Here is a 19,999-nt window from a genome sequence, read left to right as displayed (position 1 = left end):
TTTGAGCAGAGGTCTTCCTGATTCCAGGTGTGGTGCTTCATCCACTTCATCTGCTGCCTTTCATACATGCTAAGGCTGGATCATGACATGGATTTGATGCCAATTTCCTGAGATATTCATCTGGGGAATTTAGATGACAGGCCTCATGAGCAGAATCACCACCAGGCAAGAGTTGTATCCACCAGACAGTCAGTCAGTTAACATTTATTACCTACCTACAATGTGCCAGGTCCTCTACTAAGCATGGGGAATACAAAGAGAGAAAAAAATCCCCTTTCAAAGGGTTCACATAAGAAAAACCATATGTAAACAACTATGTGCAAATCAGATATATACAGGATAAACTGGGAGTAATCTCAAAGAGAAGGATGGACAGAGAATGACTCCTCACAGAAGGTGGGATTTTAGCTAGAACTTGGAGTGTTGTACCCAAAAAGCAAGACGGAGACCAGAATTTGATAAGGTGGAGATCTTTATTCCCAGGGACTGTCTGGGGATTGAGTACCCAAATCAGACAGTACCTAAGTGTTCAGGGGATAGGGTTTTTATAGTGGTTTTTTTTGGGGGGGGGGTACTGAGAGCAAGCAAAGACAGCAGTTAGATGTATTATCTTGACATATACACACATATGTAAACATAGGGTTCCATATAGATAGGGGTGAGAAGGGGGGTCAGGGTCTTTGTGTAATGTTTGAACATATTTTCTGAGATGGAGGGAGTCAGGTTCCAGCCCCATCTGGGGAAGAGGAAGGCAGTCCTGGAATTTAACAGATACAGCAAGATAATTAGGCTAACAAGGGTGCTTTGTAAATCTTTGGACAATTTTATGGTATATCCATGACCCATTGGGTCCTATCAGACTATTTTCAGACCCAAAGGAGCCTAGCCAAACTTATATTTCTAAGGAATTTCTCTGGGCCCAGAAGGATGTCAGGGACCCCTTTCTATAAGGAATTTCACAAACATTGATATTGTACTTCAGGAGGAAGCCAGAGAAGCCTCGAAGCCAAGATGAGGAGAGAGAGCATTCCAGGCATGGGAGTCAGACAGTGAATGTGACCAGAGTCAGGAGATGGATTATCATGTTCTAGATGCAGCAAGGTCTTTGAAAACCTATCAGAAGATTTTTCTAAATAGAAGCCCATCTGGACCAGGGACATAGAGATACTAATCAAAGAAAAAGCTAGTAAACTGCAGGCAGGATGGTGAGACATTTTTCTCCCCCTTTATGTCCCAGAACCTCATCCTTAGACTTTTTTAGGCTTCAGTCCCTGCTTCTTAGTCACTCATTCAACGAACATTTATTAAGCCCTTACTAAATTGTGGGTGGAAATGAAGAGTGAAAACTCTCAACTTCTGTAGTTCAAGTCCTGCAATGGGCAAGGATCCAATTGGTGCAATGTTCTGAATATACAAACCAGAACAATTTCTGCCCTCAAGGAGCTTACATTCAATTGAGGAGATACAACACTACAAAGATAATTATCTTGTAGTACAAGATAATTTGGAGAGGGAGAGGCTGACAAACCCTGAGGGCCTCACAGATTTCACAAAGGAAGTGACACCTAAGTTTAGCCTTAAAAGAAGACAAGAATAATAAGAAGCAGAAAAGAAAATGGAGTGTATTCCATGAATAAAAAAAATCCCCTTGTTCTTGTCTCATCTTCCAATCCCAGTCAATCTAATTATTCAGTAGAATCTGATAACTAGGTTGCTGAGAAATTCTGAACTGATACTCAGACAGTCACAGAAACAGAAGAGGCAAAGGAAGAGGATGAAATCTGGTAGCATGTCAAGAAATTCTAATGGACCACACCATGGGCAGTCAGGATTTGAAGGAAGCTATAACAAAACTTCTGTCCAATGAAGGCATAAATAATGGGACTAAGACAGATATGGAAGAAACCCAGAGCTTCAGTGACATTCAGGAACAGATCAACTGTGTTCCTTTGTGAACAGTTTTCCTGAATCACCTTGGTTCTCAGGAGGGTGAACATAACCAGATGATAAGGCAGCCAGTAGAGTAAGAAGACCAACACCACAACAAAGATAACAAGCATCACACAGTCCAGTGCTTCTGCCCCTTTGGGTGACTTAGAGAGGGTGTGCAGGGTGAACCCATAGCAGAAGAGGGCAGTAGGGACAGGACAAAGTCAAAAGATTGAAACAGGATCCTCAAGATCAGCCACCATTCTTTAGAACTTATGTCCTAGTTGTCATAACAGACCAAGTCATAATCCACTGACTTGACTGTCTCACAGAAAAGAAGAATAGGCATGGACAGGATCAAGGACAGGCTCCAGATGCCCATGCAGATGAACTTTATCCAATGATGCTTTTGAGTGAAAGCCCAATGGCTAGATAGCAGTCTACACTGATGCAGGTCAGTAGCAGAATGCCACAGGAGAAGTTGACCTTCTTCAGAAAGGAGACAAGCTTACAAAGAGGTGAGCCAAAAATCCAGCCTTTCACCCTGGAAGCAGCCCAGATTGGTGGTGACAGAGCAAAGAGCACATTGCCCATGACCAGGTTGAGCAAGCAGACATCTGTGATTGAATGATTGAATCTGTTGGAAAGGATAACAAGCATCACCAGTGAATTTCCCAGAAAACTCAGAAAAAACACAAGAATGTAAATAACTTGTTATAAATGGCTCATAATTATAAATACTTAGTCCATAATGATTAAAATAACTTTTATTAATAAACTTCTCTGCAGAGGAGGACTAGTTTCCCTAGTGGAAAAAAGGCCCCAAATTGTGACAATGTACAATCTTATATGCAATTTGAATGCTTGTTCCTCCCTTTCATGCCAGTCATTGGTCAGGATTACAAACTAATCAATACACTCACCCCATACCATTCTCTAATATTTTCCCTGCCCTGGTCATTACACTAACGAGCACCGGGGAGTGTAAAGGACAAGGACCCTAGGTCAACTTGGGCAGGTCTGATTTAATCTGATCAGGTTGGGGTCTGATCAGGTTGGGGTCTGATCAGGTTGGGGTCAATATATATTTAAATTAACAATCTCCTCTTACATTCTGGAAGTCAAACACCCTATATTCCTCACAACTGTAATGAAATACTAGCCCAGTTTTCAGGTTGCAAGGAACAGCATCAAGTGATATTGGACAAGGAGCAATAATATTTGTCTAGTTTTTAATAATAAGAAAATGTGATTTATGCCTGTCTGATGTTTTCTGAAGGCTCTCTGGGCAGCATGGGCCCTAATCAAATGTAAATTCCCTCCAACTGTTCAATTGAACTTCATTGTTAATGTAAATTGCCCAAGATAAGGGCAACCTCAGCCCTTTCCTAACCTCAATCACATAGAGGGAATAGGATTCCCCTCCCCCCCCAAAAAAAGATTTCATTCTTTCATTTATTCACATAATCATAATTAAATAAATCTTGCTAATACTATGTTCCAAGGGGAACAAAACACTTCTTCACAACCCTGAAAGGTAGATAGGGCAAAAATTACTGTGCCCATTTTACAAATGAAAATAATGGAGACTTAGGGACCCTCAACAGATACTTCTTGAATTCAATAGAAAGTTTTCATTTGAAAATAAGATAAACTCTTAAGACAGAGAAGCAAGTGTCTAAGTGTGACATTTTGGGCATCTGTCCAAAAAAGAGAAATAAATTTTGGGATATGATTTTCTCAGTGCCACCAATTCTACTTTGACATGAAGCCAACTCTAATCTCTAGTCCACATGCCAGAAAATTAAATATTCAATTAAATAGAGAATAAGAGGGGGGGATGTCAAATTCCAGGGGAAATTTCCTAAACTCAGAAAAAGGTCCCAAAAAACAATCCCTTATCCCTTCCCTCTCAATTTTGCCCTGCCTCTGGAGAAGGAAAAGAGGACCTACACTGCCTTTTTCAATGGAAAATATATCCCTTCTCTTTCAAAGTAAATATACAGCATATGAAAAGGTGCTGATACTGGAGAGAAAGTTATGATGGGGCCTAGAAAGTGTTTAGTCGTGACCCATGCCTTGATCGGTAGGAGTCAGCATCAATAAGGTGGAATGGAAGGTCTAGATTTGTAGTCTGAGGACCTAAGGTAGAATCCTAACTCCATCATTTAATAATAATGTGACCTTGGGTAAGTCATTTCCCCTAGTCTTTCTAATTTGTAAAATGACGATATTTGAAAGGACCCTTTCAGGTCCAAATATATGATTCTATAATCTCTTTCCAGTGCTTGCCTCTCAATGAAGACAGTCTTGATTTGTGGCCACAACTGCAACTTTCCAGTACCTCTTTCCTTGGGCCATTCTGTTTCTTGTGCTCACACTGAAATCTGCCTAAAATCTTCCTTTAGACTCTGCTGCAGAAGTTTGCACACTCAGCACCACCTCATTCTGCTGGTTATACAGACTGGTCTGATTGATCTTGCTATTTCCCAGCCTGACTTGGATAAAATAATAAAAAAAAAAATCTGCATGCCTTTAAGGTGTATATGCTTACTCCCCTCCACTCCCACCACACCTCAACATTCCTATGAGCTCAGGAGTATAAATATTATTAGTTCCATTTTACAGAAGGGCTTGAAACTGAAGCTTGGGGGAGGAAACCCCAAGAACCCAGACCCCAAGTCCAGAACTGTTTTAATTTTTTATCTGAAAGAAAAAAAGTTCCACCTGAAGGAGCAGGTAACAATTCTTTTATGGTTCCAAAAAGCCTTCCTTTCCCCTTTGTTCCCCATACCATCTCCACAAATAGTTCTCCCACTGATGACAGATATTCTTCCAGCACCCAACCATTCATTCTTTGGGGTAAAATTGCCCACTCCTAGGGTTCTCTTAAAATCAAACCTCTGAGAGGATAACATTCATTCTTTCACAGTTTCACGTAATGGACACTCTTTAGAGAAGACAGAAAGGGGGAAAGAGCAGGGCAAGTTAGAAAACAAACCACTCACTTCTTAATTGTCCTGAGAGTCTTCCCTTCTTAAAGTTGAGCTTTGGTACTGTATACCATGATCAAGAGTTCTTCAACTTTTCCTATCATGGGCCTCTCTGTCCGTCTGGTAAAGCCTAGGGACCCCTTTTCAGAACATTGCTTTTAAAGGCATAGAATAAAATTAATAGGACACAAAGGAATCCAGTTTTATTGAAATATAGTTATCAGAAAAGAATTTTTTAGACAAACAGAAATGCATGTATACAAGGCAAAAAAAAAGACTTGGTAGAGTTTAGAGTGTTTAAAATGTAAGTTATTTAATGTCAAAGAGTATTCCATTTTTTGGAGAACCCCCAGCTTCCTTTAAACCAGAGCTCAGCTCCCACAAGGCTTTTCCTGATTTCTCACCACCACCACTACCAACCAGTTGTCACTCTCTTCGCTCCCTCCTGAAATTACTTGGTATGTGCTTTGTTTTAACTTTTATGTCCATTTTATATCTCTTTGCAGCTCTGTATAGCTCCTTGCAGTTCCTTGTAGTTCTTTTGTAGCTCCTTGCAAGCCCCTTGTGGCTCCTTGAGAGCTCCTTGTAGCTCCTTGTGGCTCCTTGTAGCTCCTTGTGCCTCCTTATAGCATTTGTAATCTCCTTGTAGCTCCTTGTGCCTCCTTATAGCTCCTTGTGATCTGCTTGTAGTTCCTTATAATTCCTAGAAAACTCCTTATAGTTCATTGTAGTTCCTTGTGGCTCCTTGCAAGCCCCCTTGTGGCTCCTTGTAAGCCCCCTTGTGGCTCCTTGTGATCTCCTTGTAGCTCCTTGTGCCTCCTTATAGCTCCTTGTGATCTCCTTGTAGTTCCTTATAATTCCTAGGGAACTCCTTATAGTTCATTGTAGTTCCTTGTGGCTCCTTGCAAGCCCCCTTGTGGCTCCTTGTGAGCTCCTTGTATCTCCTTGTGGCTCCTTATAACTTTGTGAGCTCCTTGTAGTTCCTTGTGGTTCCTTGCAAGTTCCTTCTAGTTCCTTGTAGCTTTGTGTGGCTCCTTGTGAGCTCCTTGCAAGCTCCTTGTAGTTCCTTGTATCTCTTTGTGGTTCCTTGCAAGGTCCTTGTGGTTCCTTGCAAGCTCCTTGTATCTCCTTGTGGTCCCTTGTATCTCCTTGTGGCTCCTTGCAAGGTCCTTGTGGCTTCTTGCGAGGTCCTTGTAGCTCCTTGTGGCTCCTTATAACTCCTTGTGAGTTCCTTATAGCTCCTTGTAGGTCCTTATAACTCCTTGTAAGCTCCTTATAGCTCCTTGTAATTTCTTGTATCTCCTTGTAGTTCCTTGTGAGGTCTTTGTGGCTCCTTACAAACACCTTAAAATTCTTTTGCAAGCTCCTTGTAGCTCCTTGTGAGCTCCTTGTAGTTCCTTATAGCTCCTTATGGTCCTTTGAGTACTCCTTGTAGCAACTTGTAGTTCCTTGTGGCTCCTGGTAAGCTCCTTGCATCTCCTTGGGAGCTCCTTGTAGTTCCTTATAGATCCTTGTGAGCCTTCGTAGCTCCTTGCGGATCTTTGCGAGCTCTTTGTAATTCCTTGTAGCTCCTTGTGGCTCCTTGTGGCTCCTTGCAAACTCCTTGTAGCTCCTTGTAGCTCCTTGTGACTCCTTGCAAGTTCCTTATAGTTCCCTGTGGCTCCTTGTGAGCTCTTTGTGAGCTCTTTATGGCTCCTTGCAATCTCAAGTAGTACTTCAGAGTTCTTGTAGCTCCTTATAAGCTCCTTGTGGCTCCTTGCAAACTCCTTGTGGTCCCTTATGAGCTCTTTGTGGTTCTTTGAAATCTCCTTGTAGCTACTTGAGAGTTCCTTGTAGATCCTTATAAGCTCCTTGTGGCTCCTTGCAGCTCCTCATAGCTCCTTAAGGCTTCCTTGTGAGCTCCTTGTGAGTTCCTTGTATCATCTTGTGTTATAAATGAATGAAAAGAAAAACCTGCTAGAGTGAGAGAAAACTGTACATTCTAAGGGCGGCTAGGTGGTGTAGTGGATAAAGCACCGGCCTTGGAGTCAGGAGTACCTGGGTTCAAATCCAGTCTCAGATACTTAATAATTACCTAGCCGTGTGGCCTTGGGCAAGCCACTTAACCCCATTTGCCTTGCAAAAACCTTAAAAAAAATTGTACATTCTACTCACGAACCTTGAAAGATACACCTTACAAGATACGGGTATCTCACCTAGGCATGAGGCACGAATTGGTCTTGGAACCTCACATAATTTATGGTCTTCAGAAACTCTTTCCCCTCCCTCTTGGATGTTCATAGGCTCTCAGAGTTTGAGTTACAATCTAAGAGGTCCACCCATTCCATGACATGCCACTAATATGAATCCCCCCCCACTGAACCCCAATCGCCACAGGGGTGTGTGGGTTAATATTCAATTACCTAATTGCACAAACTCAGTTGCATTAGGTCAAGATCTCTAGGTCACTCTTTTTTTTTACATTTGCAAAAAATGTATAATTTTATTTAATCAGTTTTCATATTCTAGATCCTTGAGGGATAGAGCATCACTCGGATCCTGTGTCCAATGGCCTTAGCAGGAAGATTACTTCTGAATTTGGCTTGAACCATTCCACTATTTCCATGAGCTCGAGTAACTTTTCCCCAGATAACTCTTGTTCTGTTGGGTTTCCCACCAGGAGTCACTGTGTTGTTTTTGGCTTTGTATACATAAGCACATCTCTTGTCCAATTAGAATTCAGTTTCATCCCGGGCATAGACTCCTTCAATTTTCAGAAGAGCTGTGTGTTCTCTCTGGTTTCGTAGGCCTCTCTTGTAGCCAGCAAAAATGGCCTTGGACCACAGCCTTCCAGACATTTTGCTGTTGTAGAAGTCCTGTTTCCAGCAGGCCTTTCCTGCTCCAAGATGGAGGAAAGAGGAATCTAGGTCACTCTTGACAGGTTGAGAACCAGTTTGGGGTTTGCTATCCCTGGAATGGGATTAGGAAAACTCTTCCAGTCTTGTGATGGGCTGGGCCATTCCCCCTTTGTAATGGATTCCCTAAGGGCTCCCCTCCACACCTTGTGAAGACCAGCACCCTACTTTCCAAACACCTTGCAAGCTCCTTGTGGCTTCTTGTGAGTTCCTTGTGGCTCCTTGCGAGCTCCTCATAGATCCTTGTGGCTCCTAGTAAACTCCTTGAGGGCAGGGACTGTCATTTTTGTCCTTGTGACTCCCAGCACCATACAGAGTCTTGCAAATGTATTCATTTTAATTAGATTGGTAACAACATTTTTCTCCCAGATAGGCTGTTGTTTCAAAACTTCTTTGATCTTGTTTTTCATAAATATGGCTTCTAGATGGCTACTAAAACTGCAGAATGAGGTTGGGGTTCGAAAATAACCTTAGAACCCTGGCTAGGGCACTATTGCTGGTCATTTTTGGGAGTCAGAGAAACAATTGGCAGGGCGATGGTTTCTGGCCGTAAAATCAGGTTGCTACACTTCTGCCATCTGTTTATTTTTAAACAATAATAATTTATAGAGTGTTTTATAGTTCGAAAGGCACTTTATAGATATTGTCCCTTTTTGTTCCCAGAATAACTCTGGTGAATAGGAAGAGGTATGAGCTATTATTTTGATTTGTTGGGGGTTTTTCTTTTCTATTTTAATTTTTTCCCCTTTTTATTCCAAATTCTTGTTTTCCCTCTAGTCCTTTTACTGTCCATTGAAAAGACAAGAACTCACATACATACATACATACATACAAGTCATCTGCCTTGAGTTTATATCTCTTCACATTCAAGATCATAGATTATTTACTAATCTAGTCCCATCTCAACAAGTTAATTCTAAACTAAGAAGAGTATTTGTCATCATTAATCTTCTCTACTCAGGTTTCCTCTTAGGTTCTGATTATTTCTTCAAAGGTGGAAGGATTTGTCTTGTGTCAGGTCACAAAGCAGAACAATGAGACAATAGAAAAATGACATCCACCTCATAAAATAAAGTATAAGAAAGGAAAAAGAGATAGGATTAAATGGCAGAGGGAAAAGTCTTGGCCACTGTACATTGCACAAAGGCTGAGGTATGGACTTCTTTCTCTTCTCCACAGACCCTCATAAATTATAGGCAGACAAGAAACTGATTGTTGAATGGATGGATGGACTGGATGAAGAGATTTTCTTAGAGAATGAGATTCTATCCTTTGTTTTGAGAAAAATAAAACAGACAGAAAAATTCTTCTTATAATAGTAATGTAGATTAAAGGCTCTGCCAATCCCAGATGAACTTTGTGAAGATCCTTGCAATCCTCCAGCCTAAGCAATGTTCAGTGGACTCAGCTTTTCCCTCTGCCATTTAATTCTATCTCTTTTTTCTTCCTTACATATTTTTAAGTTATGATATAAAGGTCATTTTTCTGCCTATTATCTCATTATTATACTTTGTGACCTATTCTATGGCAAATCTTTTCTCCTGTTTTGAAAAAATAATGAGAAACTAAGAGGAAGTCTGTGAAGACAAGATTAAAGGTAACAGATACTCTTTCTAGTTCTTATCTCTGCCTTTTTACTAATTCTCCCTCCTTCTGACCCTCCTTGTGCCTCAACTTCCCTTAACTCTAGCCCTGAAGAATATGTTGCTCACCATAACAATGAAACCAATCAATTATTCACAAACAAAAACAAAATTTGTCCAAGACTTCAGTCCATTAGGTCAAGGGTTGTAGTTGCAAGAACATTCCAGAAGGGGGAAGCATTAACTGAAAATCCCACAGAGAAGTAATGACATCTGGGGTTAGAGCCATACCCATTCCACTAAGATGGAACTTTCCTCTAAAGCTCCTTGGGAATTTTCCTCTAAAGCATGGTCTGGGAAGATTAATATATATATGGCATCAGAGATCCAGAAAGCCTTTGAGACTTCCTCCATAAAGAAGTCATAATTTCGTTGGACTTATTTGATGATTTTTATAAAGCATCCCAAACATTCACATTTAAAATTAAGAATCAGAACCATAAAATTCTATTCAATAAATATCAATAATTTTTTAAATTCTGTTTTCTATTTTACTATTTAAGGAGACAGAGACACAGAGAGAGCGCCAAAGAAAGAAGATATTGAGAAAAAGGGAAGAAAAGAACAACAAGAAGAGCAAGAAGAAGAAGAAGAGGAATATGTGAGAAAAAGATCAAAGTTAAGAAAGACAGAGGCATACAACCAACACAACAGAAAGGTCACAGAAGCACAGCCATAATTGCACACATACAAAATGGACAATCCACACCAAGAAAAAAGAGAAAATAGGCAAGCTAAGGAAAGAAAAACTGAGAGTAAGAAAGAAGTAGAAAGTCAAAGCCTCATAAAATGAGACAGAGCAACACAAAAAGATGCATAAAAGTTTTATATGTTCTAACAAAAATTGCACAGTACAATTCTCCTAATAATAATAATAATATCAACAATAAGTGCAGAATAATGCACCTGCATACTTGCAACACAAAGCATACATGAATATAGGAAAAAGCAGAGAGACAATCAAACACACAGAGATGCAATGACAAACCACCAACAAAAAATGGAAATGACAGTCTACATAGTCTAGCAAAACAAATTCTCACTTCAGCCATATCTGAAATTGTATACCACTTTTTGTATTTTATCACCTGTCTCTCAGGTGAGTACCATGTTCCATCTTAATACTTTTGAACTGATGGTTTATCATTGCATTGATTGGGATTCTAAAATCTTCCAAATTTGTTGTACTCTTTAGTGTTATTACAATTGTATAAATTACTTTCCTAGTTCTGCTCATTTTGCTTTGCATCAGATGCTTATAAAAATCTTCCCAGGAAAGGAAAGGTCCATTTTTTCATAGGATTGTTAGAGCATTTAATAGAAATACATGTGTATTTTCTCAAAAACTTTTCAACACTTATTCAAAGTCAAATACTTTTTATTATTTAAGTTATTAGCATAGTTTATTTTATTTATGATAATCCTTATGTTGAACTATTATAAACCCAGTCTGATTATAGTGTATAATCTTTCAAGAGAGCATAACTACTTATTATGTCTATATCTATATATACATATACATACATAAAATAATTCTGTATTAAACTTTATAAAGGAAAATCTTGTAACCTTGTAATAAAAAATTAGACTCAATTTTAGTATTAATGAGAGATTAACGCTCCATTATCAGAATATAAAACTAGGACAACAGTTGTCTTCCTTTTGGTTTTGGTTATTTGGGGGGGGGGGTTAAGTCAGAAAGGGTTTTTTTAATAATGAAATACCCTATAAATATCAAAGACTCAGGATCTCAGACTTCTACAAGGGATGACCAGGTAGATCATCTAAACCCACACCATACATGGATCATCTTCCATAATCATAGCAGAATTGTTCTAACTTCTAAGTAGTCATCTATTAGAAGATCTCCTGTTGTTTTGTTGTGACTGTTGTTAACAATAGAAGACCTCCTGTAGTGTGAGTGTCTCATCCCTCAAAATACCCTATTATGCTTTTGGATAGCTATAATTGTTGAGTTCTTCCTTATAGAAAGCTAACATCTACCCTTTTCAGCTTCTACTCTTTACTTCTAATTGGGTTCTAGACACAAGAAAAACAAGCCTAATCCCTATTCCACATAAGAGTTCTTCAAATACTTTAAGGAGGTGCTTTTGTTCTCTCTAAATCTTTTCTCCAAGTTTTTTTAACTGAATATGAAATAATTTCTAGCTTCTCAGTCAACCTGTTCACCCCCTTTTGAAAATGTTCAACTTATGGGGCAGTTAGGTGGCATAGTGAATAGAGCACTGGCCCCGGAGTTAGGAGGACCTAAGTTCAAATCAGTCCCCACAAACTTAATAACCTGTGTGACCTTGGGCAAATCATTTAACCTCATTGTCTTGCCAAAAAAAAAAAGTTTCAATTTACCAAAATCCTCCCTAAAATGTGTTCATGGTCTAACTAGGGAAAAGTACAATAGGATCTTTACTTCCTTTTTTTCTGGACAGTAGGAACTCAATTGAGAATTAAAATGATATCTTGGCCATGTTTATACAGTGTAAGCTTCACATAGGCCATCTTCATGCCATCTGGCACTGATGTACCCTTACAAACCAAACATTCAGAAAATACATCCAGTGGGAATTAAATTCAGCTTTGGAACATCTCCCCCTTGGTTAGCTGTCCTGATATGAGAGCCAGTACCAGACTCAACTATATTTCACTCTGGCCATATTCTTGACATCTGTTCTATCTACCATACATACCCTCTCCTGCTTTCTACCTCTTCCTCTAAGAACAGTAATAAAATTAATGTTACCATTGCTGCTGGAAAAAATGTATTCATCAACTCTCCTGTGGCTCTCCTTGCCACCCCAGTGAGTTGCCAGATCAAAACATTCTTCCCTAGACACTCTTCCCCTCTGTTTTAATTTAATTTAAGCTCCTTAAGTATGGGAACTGACTTTGCATATTCAATGCTCAGTACCATGACTGGCAAATAGTAAAGTGAAAAGCAACAAATGCTTTTCATTCATTCTGTATTTGTATAAGTGATTTATTTTTTTAACCTAAGTATATTACTTTGCATTTATCTCTAGCATCTTATCTCTATCCATCTTATTCTAGTGGGTACATAATTCTGGCCTGAGATTTTTGGATTCTGATTCTGTCTTATGATGTACTGGTTATCTTTCCTAGAGTCATCTGAACAACTGAAGGATCTTCATCTTATTATTCATTTCTGAAAATAGAATAAATGAAATTGACCAAAATAGGGTTGAAGACAGAAATTTAGGGTATTCTACTAGAAGTTGAAATTATTCAGTTATCTAAGTATATTGCATTTTTAGCATTTCCCTTCCTCTATATGTCTAATAACCCTGTTTTAAAAAGAGAAATGAGAATAGTCTAGTCCATCCTAATATTGACAAGCTGATACTGACTCTTAAGAGATCACCACTTCCTTTTCTAAAGCCTTTACAAGTCATCTCATATATTCTAGAAATTTGGTTTCAATTTAAAAATAATGTATCTTTTTGCCTGTTTGGTAAATCAGTCCTTTCACTAGCTGTTCATTTTTTTTCAGAGACCACCATCAGCAGCCCAGCCACCATATCTACACATTATTATAGGACCACAGGATGTAGTTCTCCCAACCCTAGTGACTTGAACACCTTGAAGGCAGTTAGGGGCTCCTCTATCCTTTCCCTTATCTTGGGTTTCAACTCCCTTTTCACTCTTTCTTCTTTCTTGTTGGAAGATCATTCTGACTTACCGAAAAAAACAGTAAAGTTGAGAAGGGGCCTCAATGGTCATCTAGTCCAATTCTCTCTTTTCATGGAAAAGGAAATCTAGGTCAAGGCAAAGTGTTGAATCTGGGTTCCGAACACAGCACATTTTCTAAGGCCCTGAGCAGTGTTTTCTGAACTTTGTCTAGTAGAATCAGTGCATCAATCACAAACAAGAGTCCTTTCTGATCTTTGATATTTTATATATACTAATAAGATCATTTTTCAGACCTTTAAGGGGAACTGATTATCTGAACCTTATTCTGAATATTCACAAGAATTGATTGCGGAAGTAAAAATGGCAGGTACCTTGGGAGGACATAACCACTACATTTTAAAATAAAGGAAAAAGAAGTATAGGAAAGGTAGGCATTAGCTGACATGTATCCTAAATTTAGGGAAACCTGATTTCAACAGCTTACAGAAAGGATAGGGAAGGTTCTACAAGAGGGCACAGTGAATGGGACATAAGTCCTGGAGTCAGAAGTACTGAGTTCAAATCCGGTTTGAGACCCTCTTGAGATAAATAATTCATTTGGACCCCTACTCTATTCCAATCAATTTGATATGATTCCACAGGAGTAGTTAAATCTGTACATAGATCCCAGAGCTATGAAGAACATATTATAAGATCACTTCAATAATCATAGGAAGATAACTAGAGGCCCTCCACCCTTGTTTTTCCTTGTCTTGATAACAAAACTTAGTGTGGCAGAGATCACTCAACTACATGGAGTCTTCCAATTTATTTTTGTATCTCCAGATAATCTCCTCCTAATAACCCATCAATTTTGTGACAGCCTAATCAGGATGTAGAGTTTGTACTATCTCTTCCTGCCTAACCTAAGGAGTAGCCCACCCAATTGACCCTGTTGACATTTTTGTCTCTTTTAACCTATGTGCTATATAACAACCAATGGAATTATTCTATATTTGAGATAACTGTTCTTGATTTGAAATAGCTGTTCTTGAATATCAAATATTAGGGTCTATGGAATTATTTTGTATTTAAGATAGCCTTTCTTGAATGTGTAGATACCAATCCCTCTGAACGTAGGGCCCTAGAAAGAGAGCATCTTAGATTATGAGGAAGATCTGAGAGCCACTTCAATAGAAGAAACTATGGACCCTTTAATAAAGTGTCATTGACTCAGAGCTCTGTCTCAGTCCCTTTTATTAAAGGTGGACCAACTTTATTTGCCACAGTGTGACCCTGATCAAGTTATTTTACTTTTGTCTACCTCAGTTTCTTCATATGTAAACCTATCTCCAAGGATGGTGAGGATAAAATGAGATTTTTGTAAAGCTCTTTGCAAACCTTTAAAAAAGTTCCATATAAATGCTAGTTATTTGTATTTGTAATGCTGTTGTTCATAGTATTTCACCCCAGTCTCCACCACTTTTGAATTTAGTATTCCTGCTATTCTACTTAATCATCATTTACCTATCTTCTGTACCCTGCCATCATTTGTAGATTTAAAAAAAAACTTGATCAAAGAGTCATCATGGGGGCAGCTAGGTGGCACTGTGGATAGAGCACCAGCCCTGGAGTCAGGAGTGCCTGAGTTCAAATCCAGCCTCAGACATTTAATAATTACCTGTGTGGCCTTGGGCAAGCCATTTGACCCCATTGCCTTACCAAAAAAAAAAAAAAAAAGTCATCATGGTTTTAGCAGGAAGAGGTCATGCCTGACTAACTTCATTTCCTCATTTTTTTTTGTTAGTTACCAGACTGGTAGATCAGGGGAATTCTATTGCCAAAATTTACTTCAACTTTATCAAGTATTTGATTAAATCTTACATGCTATTCTTGTGAAAAAGATAAATTTAAGGTTAATTTAAAGATGAGGTTCAGCCTGAAGAAAAGTTAAGAAAATGTGCTTCTTTCCCTTCATGGCAGAGATGGAATACTAAGCTTGTGTATACTTAATTGTCAAAAGGCATAGTAGTCCTGTTGGCCACATATGGCCCTTCCCCAGTACAGCTATGGCAGGATCTGCCTGGCAACCAGAGTCTCAGAAAGGCTATTTCAGGATTATGCTTTTCAAACTGATAATCAGGATGCCTGAAGGGTCCCTTCTAGCTCTAAATCAATGATGTTGAGTAATGATTAATAACCTGAAGTCAACTTAGAAAACTGTATCCAGTGGAGTATCCTTGGAGTCTTTATCTGATCTTGTAGTATTTAAATTTTTTTTATTCAATAATTAAAGAAAAGGGGAGTTTATCTAGTTCAGGGAGGACTAACACTTCTGGTGTAAGGGTTTATGGCTTTCCAAGCCCTTTTCAGGAATGTTCATCTGTCCCCCCACTCTTACCCATGGCTCAAGAAGCTATAGCATTGCATATCTGATAATCTGATAAACTATCTTAGAAGATGGGCTAAAGGTTAAGGATAACTGACAGGTCTCAAACCCATTGGTGAATTGAAAGTATGTCTATTCCAAGCATGTGAAGATTTCTCCTGGAAGAATTTGTTTCAACAGCCATGAAGGTATCTATTGCAGGAACTGTGGGGCACAAGTCTGGTCAGGCATCTTAGACACCAAGATCATTCACTGTAACCTTGATCATCATCATCTTCTTGACATTTGTTTTGCCACCAGACTTTGACAATTTTGGAAGCAACAGTCTGACAGCTTTATACAATTCTTGTCTCATTTAAATCCAATTCACCCACAAATCATCACCCCATAATGTCATTAGTCCTCTTCAAAAATCAAGGACAAACAATATAAAAAAATTAAAGGACCAGGTATTATACTTATCAAGTTTTCAGATAAGACAAAACTAGAAGAAATAATGAATGTGGCTTGCAGTGTGATTTTATGCAGCCCACCTGGGGATTTTAATTTTTACAAGCACAAAAATAAAATAAAATTTGCATGGAATGCATATTAGATTTTTAAATTTCATCACTAGTAAATAATCTTGATGTTACTTTTCTTTGGTGTTTTTAAACAGTATTATAGACTGACCATATTGCATAGAATTTTCAATCCATCTATGGGATGTGTTCTGTCTATATGATGCAGACTAGTCCATATGCACCTACCTTTATACTGTTGTGTTGTCATTTTGTTTTGTGTTTGTTTTCTTGCTCCACACCTTCACCTATCATATCAATGACACACATTCCCCCACTTTCTCAGAAGTTATGAGGCAACTTTTACATCTAAATCTTGTCTCAGGAGTCCTCACATAACGCTACATCCACTGAACTCAGATTGTACTTTTCATTCTTGATATAGTCCTTGAATAATTATTTTATTTTAATGTGGCCCTAAGATAATCTAAGGTTGGACAATCCTGACCTAGAATATTGACCAAACCAAAGAAGATTAAATTTTGTGGGGTAAAAGTCAATTTTTCCAGTTCAACTTAAAAATTAATACCAGGTTACAGAATACTTTGTCTGAAAAAGATCTAGAGGTGTGGGTGGATGAAAAGGTACATATGAGTCAATGATGTGATGTAGCAACCAAAAATAGCTAAAACAAAACAAAACCACTATGAAGACAGGTATAGCATCCAAGAATTTGGTGGATGATAGTTCTTATGCACTCCAACCACTTCTGCAGAGAATATTCTAAGGAAGACAATAAAGATGGTGAAGGACCCAAGTTCATGCCATATAAAGATCATGAAAGACTCAGGGATGTTTAGTCTGGAGAAGAGAAGATTCAGGGAAAAGATGATAGCTGTCTTCATGAAGGGCTGTCACATATAGGGCCTGGACTTATTTGTCTGGATTTAGAGTAAAGCTGGAAATAACCAATGAATGTTTGTTTTCTACAGAAATGCAAATTCAAGGGTAAAATAAGAAAAGAAAAACTTCCTAATCCTTGGGGTTATTCAAAACTAGAATACGTTGTTAACAAGTTAACAACTATATTCTGGAGATACTACACTGAGCAATAGTGTCCCCAGAAGTAGTGAATTTCTCAAGTGAACTCTTTGAATAAAGGATATATGACCACTCGTAAGGTATGATGCAAAGGGATTATCATTCTGGTACAAATTAGATTATATGACCTCTAAGTTATTTTCCAACTATAAGATTCTGTGATTCTTAGTTCTTGGTGGATCCACATTAGTCTCTTTATACATACCCTCCCCCTTTTATTCCTCATCAAAATCATATTTGTGTACCAAGTTCACCCAAGAATGGACCAGAAATCAGGATGTTGTTACAAAAGACCAGAACCTAAACAGAAAAGAATCAAAAGAAATTATAAGGTAAATATCAAATACCAATTCCAAAGAAGAATAGTTGGGGAAGGAGACCTGGTAGTTCTGGAAACCTCTCCTGGGGAACGGGTTATAGGGTGAATACATATACATATATTCAGCAATAAAAGCATTCTAAATTCAGAAATAAACAAGAGGAGGGGATAGGGAGGGTAATGAGTTAAAAGGGCAAGGGAATATAATGAGGGCATATAGAAAGATATGTAGATTTATGGGAGGGGTATAGAAGGCTTTGTAGATTAATAGAAAGGGGGCATGGAAGGGTGTTCAAGGGAGGGAGTCTTTGATGGGTTGTTGATTAAGGAAGAGAAGAGCAAGATAGCAAGTAGAAATAGAGTAGAAGATAAAAATGAGAGATACCAAATGTGAAGGTATGTATATTTATACATATAAGTATATAAATGTCTATGAGTATATATATGGATGCTTATGGGTATGTATATAAGTATATGTGCATGTATGTATATATGTATATAAATAGACATATATACATATAGCCATGCTTAATTATAGCTGTCTTGAGGGAAGGGGAGAAAAAATATATACAGTGCACAGCAGAAAACAGAAGAAAACCTACAAGGAAGCAACAAAAAGATGGATAATTTTGAACACAATGCTTAATATTTACTACATAGACTTTCTTGAAATTGAAATTTATTGTTTATGATAAGAATCCTCTTCATGTTTTGATGCCCTTACGACTTTTTTAAATTTTGTAAAAAAACTAAAAAGGATTAAAAAATAAAAATGCAAGTTATTAATAGCAATTATGTTATTATCCCTGTTGTATAAATGAGGAAAGTGACAAAGAGATTGTTGATTAACACACAGATAGTAATAATACATTTTGCAGGTAAAAATTTTTTTGTTAATTTTTATTTTTAGTTTCAAATTTTCTCCCTCCCTCTACCCCTGTTCCCCCAACTCCTCATTGAGAAAGGAAGAAATATGCTTATATACATAAATATATAATATATATTATATGTTTATATAATATATTATATTCACTATATATATGAAGTCCAGCTAAACAAACTAGTACACTAACCATGTTGTAGGCGGGGCGGGAAGCAAGAAAAATAAAGTGAAAAATAAAATAAAAAAAAGAATGGGGCAGTTAGGTGGTGCAGTAGATAGACCACTGGCCCTGGAGTCAGGAGGACCTGAGTTCAAATGTGAACTCAAACACTTAATAATTACCTAGCTGTGTGACCTTAGGGCAAGCCACTTAACCCCACTGCCTTACAAAAAAAAATAGAACAGGGAAGTTAGGTAAGCTGTCTCTCTTAATGTCTCCAAGACATTGTAAATTGTCTACACAAAGTGAATATAGTTAAGATGCTTAAAGATGGTCCTGGAAGAACCATTGTTAACTATATTTTCCACTAATCATTCATTCTCCTTGTCCTTAAGTCCTCCTTGTCGCAGTAATATTTTTTGTTCTGAAATTGTTGACTTCTCCTTGGCTAGTTAGTCTCTTAAAACAATTTCTTGGAGTGGGTCTTTAAAAGGCACTACCAAGGAACTCCAGGATCTCGAAAGTTGAGGACAGAAAAGGCAGAGGGACTTTACATAGACACACACCAGCTCACTCCAAATGAAGGTAAAAGGAGAGAGAAGGCCCTAGGCCAAGTGGAAGAAACCGGCCTCCAGAAACACACAGAAGTCAAAGTAAAACAGCAATATGAAGCAAAAGCACAATACAGAGGAGCAAATCACCCCTCACTGGGATTATTGGGAAATGTGGAGATCGAATTCTTTAGTGATCCTGCATTCTTTCCTCACCACATCCAGAAGACCAATGTTAAAGCATGCTACCTACCTTGACACAAAGTAATTGGATCCAGAGTACAGAATAAGATATATAATTTTTGAACATGTGGGAATATGTTTTAATTATGCATATTTATTACAAATATGTTTTTCTAAAGGTTCACACACATATACACATACATTGGAATGCGATGAGATAAAAAATTTTTTTTTAATTGGAGAAAGATTTGTTTCAATTAGTAAACATTGTGCCAGATACTGTGCTTGGTGCTGTAGATACAAAGAACTTATAATGTGTGTGTTGAGGAGATGACATAAAACAAATATGTACAAAATTAGTTATATATGGAATAAATAGGAAGTATTTATTATAGGCATTAGAATCAAGAGGGCTTGGAAAGTCCTCTTGAAAAAGATGTCCTATATTCAATGTTTTGTGAGGCCAAGGGCTTTCATGGGACCTGACTATACTATCTGAACCAAATTCAAATGTTCCCAGAGGAAATTCTAAGCTGGTTTGCCTATCATGAACTAAAGAAGTTTATTATTAAGAAAGCTCCAAGACTAAATTTAGTCAGTGTAAGCTTAGAGCTTATATATTTTGTGTTCTTGAGAGCATCCCATTCTGTAGGAGCTGATTTTTCCTATAGAAATGTAGCTCATAGAATCCCATCCATCTTTTCTCTAAATTTTTAGGAATTTGGTCTCCTCAAATTTAGACTTTCCTATCCTTATTTATCCTTAACTCTAAAGTGGTATAGCCATTTCTTCTCAAGGTTACTATCATT

At 38.0% G+C, this 19,999-nt stretch overlaps 2 pseudogenes; both read right to left on the bottom strand.

The window, feature by feature from the left end:
* Positions 1 to 1,736: 1,736 nt before the first annotated feature.
* LOC141492137 (C-X-C chemokine receptor type 1-like) lies at positions 1,737 to 2,862 on the bottom strand (annotated as a pseudogene).
* A 4,521-nt stretch (positions 2,863 to 7,383) lies between these two features.
* On the bottom strand, positions 7,384 to 7,817 carry LOC141491691 (large ribosomal subunit protein eL33 pseudogene; annotated as a pseudogene).
* Positions 7,818 to 19,999: the final 12,182 nt, after the last annotated feature.

This window comes from Macrotis lagotis, chromosome 6, assembly GCF_037893015.1.
Source record: "Macrotis lagotis isolate mMagLag1 chromosome 6, bilby.v1.9.chrom.fasta, whole genome shotgun sequence".
In the NCBI taxonomy this organism is placed as follows: Eukaryota; Metazoa; Chordata; class Mammalia; order Peramelemorphia; family Peramelidae; genus Macrotis; species Macrotis lagotis.
Note: the sequence above shows the minus strand (reverse complement) of the source record. Positions and strands in the feature narration are given on the sequence as shown.